This window comes from Lactuca serriola, chromosome 5 (genome assembly GCF_051521515.1).
Source record: "Lactuca serriola cultivar US96UC23 chromosome 5, Lser_US96UC23_V15, whole genome shotgun sequence".
In the NCBI taxonomy this organism is placed as follows: domain Eukaryota; kingdom Viridiplantae; phylum Streptophyta; class Magnoliopsida; order Asterales; family Asteraceae; genus Lactuca; species Lactuca serriola.
In genome coordinates, this window is record NC_136412.1 from 211883270 (window position 1) to 211887672 (window position 4403).

Consider the following 4403-nt stretch of genomic DNA (forward strand, 5'->3'; position numbering starts at 1 on the left):
GCTGTCATTCAAGAACCACCACTGCTTCTCACCGTTTGTCGGTGGCCAATGGCCGCTGCTTCTTCTTCGTTCACGATTATCACTTCCTCAATCATCAATAGGTTCTTTGATTACGTTGATTTGCTGATTTCATGAGTTTATTCTTTTTATTTCAAATGTTGATTTTATAGTTTCAATCGGGCTAATATGTCAAAAGATCTTGATTTTTTTTAAATGGGACAAGGTCCATGTATGTTGTAGTTTGTCAATAGCATTCACTAAACACCAACTCAACTTTTTATTTTGAAAACGTGAATAGGTAAAATTCAACATGCAACATGGATGGAAGTCTCATGAAATCTCTTTCGTTTTTCCTACTACATACATAGACAGTATCATATTGCTACGATGCATTGGTCGTTGGCATGATGACATTAGTGTTTTGAATGGAACTCATTTGTTTTATTTAAAAGTTTTGAATTAAATTGTTATTGCTCAATGTTTTATATCAAATTGTTATTGTTAAATTTTTTATTCACACATGATGACTCTAAAAAAGTTGATGAGTAGCTTAGTGAGTTGTCTATAAATGTGGCCTTTAAGTAAGAAAAAATTTGTTATTTTTATGATTACAAGACTTTTGATTGAATGTGATATATTCTTTTAAGCTCATGTCTGACCATCAAAAGGCAGACCTCCAAAAACAAACAAGAAAGAGGTATAAATTCTAGCATATGACACCTTCAATATTTGAGTTTATGGAATCATTACAAACACACAATCTTTTTAAGTTCTACTTCTCTCTTCCAATTGAACAATGAAGTGTTTGAGAATGACTTATCTAATTTAAATGCATATCCAATTTTTTTAGGTGATGAAATGCAATTGGTGTAGGTGAATGCTTCTTTGCCGACAAACCTTTTTAACATTAGTATGTTTTGAATATTTTTATCGGACAACAATTGTTTTGTGATTTTATATGTATTTGTTTGAACATTGTATTGTGATATGAATTGGTTTGAATATTTTTTTTTGGCAGCGTCTTCTCTAAGTATGTAGTGTATGGACAAATTAGAAAAAAATAATAATCCACGAATTTAAACATCAAAACTTTAAATGTTAAACAATACAATTGATAAATTAAAAAGAAACACAAATAAATACGAAAAAAAGAAACGCAATTTGATAATTTTTTCGTCACACTTACGGAAACAATTAAGATTCATTTTCTATCTTTTTATATGTTATTAACTAGATTATGACCCGCGTTAAACGCAGGGAACGCATAAATAAAATATAATTGTATATAGATATTGCAAAATAATTATAAAAAAATCAAGGTTATTGGTATTATTGAAATGTGTAGAAAATATAATGAAGTTGGTATATATATATATATATATATATATATATATATATATATATATATATATATATATATATATATATATATATATATATATATTCGTTGAAGGACCTCTTCGTAGACAATATTTTTTGTTTTATTAGTTGAACGATATTGCTCGTCACAAAGTACCTTCAAACTTTTTTTACTTGTGACATTAAACAGCTATATATAGCTAAACATACGTGAAAACGGGTCTACGCAAGTATAATCCAACATTGACAATGTGCTTTCAAAATACATTGTTATTTCATGGTTATATTGCAAAAGAGAACTGTTTATTTCAAAAAATAGCAACTTATTTATGTTTATTCGAAAGGAACCACATAAACCCCCCACAATATTAAATATAAAGAAACTCCAACAAATAAACATAAAAACAATTATGTTTGATCAATTTAGATATTGACCGTGACTCACTGAAAATGTCAAAATATATAATTGGCAAACAACTTACTTGTTATTATGAGATGAATTAAACAATTTAAACACATGATGATGTGTTTTTTATTTTATGATAATGATAAAATAATGGAAAAATAAATGCTTACTTCAAGACGTATGTGGACATTTGAGTAAGGTCGATGGTCTTAACTGTTGAGTATTTATATCTTTTACATATAGCTATTAAATGGTTATTCAAGATGAATTAAAAGTTCATTGCTATTTCTTACCGATTTAGAAGTATATTTCGACCATTTTTGCATCAGATAAAAAACATATAGGTTCTTTTAGTATGACTGCAATCCTACTTTCATATAAAAGTACTTTTTTCACATGATACCAAACTCGGTGTTTTTCTAGCATTATTATCATCCTATATTATACATTCTTGATAGTTTTGAAAAGTTCGTTGCAATTTCTCATTTCTTTTTGAAATCGTTGTTATATCTTGTTGCTTTTAGAAATAAGTTTTAGACTACTTTTTGTATCAGACCAAATTTGAAGGTTGTTTTTGCATTATTTCCATCGTATATGTTCCATTTCATTTTTATTATTTAAATATAATTTTTGTAGTTCAAAAACGATACGAATATAAAAATATTGACTATATATTTTAACCGACTCTCTATAATGTATATTTAAAAATCAAGACACTATAATCATAATTTATTGATGTTAGTTAAAATATAATTTATTTGGGGACGATGTTAGTTTTTGGTTATTTATTTGGGAAATATAATATGTATTCTGCATTACAAGTGCTTATCTATTAAATTTAACATTTGTTACTTTAGAATTTTATTTTGGCTTGACATAACCATGATCATCATATATTTAATACCTTGCACCTTTACTACCTGCTTATTTATATTCATTAAATCAAGATTTAATATTTTTTTTAAAACAAATATAGACAAGAAACTATTGAGTTACTATTAAACTCAATGGATATGCTAAAAGATACATGAGACTTGCCTTTAGTGAGATCAATAATACCAAATTGGATCACTTTTTGCAAAATAATTTAAGAACTCAAGAAAATCTGATTGCCCAAATATATAATATCATTATTTAAGTCTAAATTGTTATATGCCAACAAAATTAGAAATTTTAGCCAAAACTCTGTAACATGCCATCAAATATAAAAAAGATCCTTTAAAGTTAGATGGGGGTATTAATTTAAAAAATCGTCTTTCACTTTTCGTTGGATGTATTTTTTTTTTACAGTAACAATTATCAGTTCAAACATAATTTGTGAAAACCATCATAGCCAAATCATATACCACTTAATCAACAAAATAGAATACCACAGTAGTATATGGTAATCCACTTAGAACATATTTTTCTAAAAGATCAAGAAATTGACAATTTATTAGAATCTTATCACGCTGATAAAAGTCGTAACAAAGTGAAATAGATTGAATCGATAGTTTACAATAATAATAATAATAATAATAATAATAATAATAATAACAATAATAATAATAATAAAATGAAGCCCTATTAGCGGTTGAAAAACCTAAGGATGAGACAAAAAACACGTAACACTACGAAGTTACAAACATCAAAAACACATGACGCTAAAAATCTAGAAAAAAAAACAAAATTTATACCTAGTTGTGAGGTGAGCGTAAATAACTTGTGTCAGATTTTTTGACACATTTCGTCAAACACCTAAGGTGCATGTTCTAATAACCCATCTTTTGAATGTAACATGACAAAAAAATCCAATGTTACAGGAAAGTATATGAAATGAACTAAATTAACATGTGTTTAGATTATGCATTTATTTAGAACAATGTTCCTTCAACAATATATTTATTGTTGTTTCATACCTGCATACAAAGTTTAATAAAAAAATGTTAATTCTAATTATGCAATTTGATTCTAACATAAAAAAACGACCACATAGAAAATTTAAGAATCAAATAAAAAAATTTGTCTATAATACCATAAATCTTATATTTAAGGAAATAAGATCATTCTTAATTTTGATTCTAACTTCTTAGCCTACTTTTGATATAGTTCATGTATTAATATGTAGGCAAGAATGTTGATATTAAGTGTTGTATATTAGAAAATGATGATCAATGTTATAAGCAATAAGAATGATGTTGTAGGAGAAGGTTTGAAAAAAACAATGATTGAAAATAATTGTGAGCCGCAGATTCAATGATGAATCGTTTATGTATGTGATAATTTGAATTTGATTTTTTTGGTATTAATGGTTTTTAATAAAAATGGATTTTATATTAATAATTTGCTAATATAAATTGATTTATATTAATGATTGATATTTAATTCCTTAATTGAAATGGTTTTTAGTAATATGTTTTTAAAGTTGACAATTTTAAAATATTTATAACTGGAAATTCAATATTTAAAATACGAAAAGTTTTTATTAGAATTAAATACATTCAATTTCAATGGATCTAAGTTAATTTTGTTTGAAAATTGGAAAGCTTTTATTGGAATTAAATACATTTCATTTGGGAAGATGATGTTAGCAATTTGACTTAAGTGTGGAAAACATAGGATTGAAATACAGTCAATGAACCAAATTGTTTAAGATGGT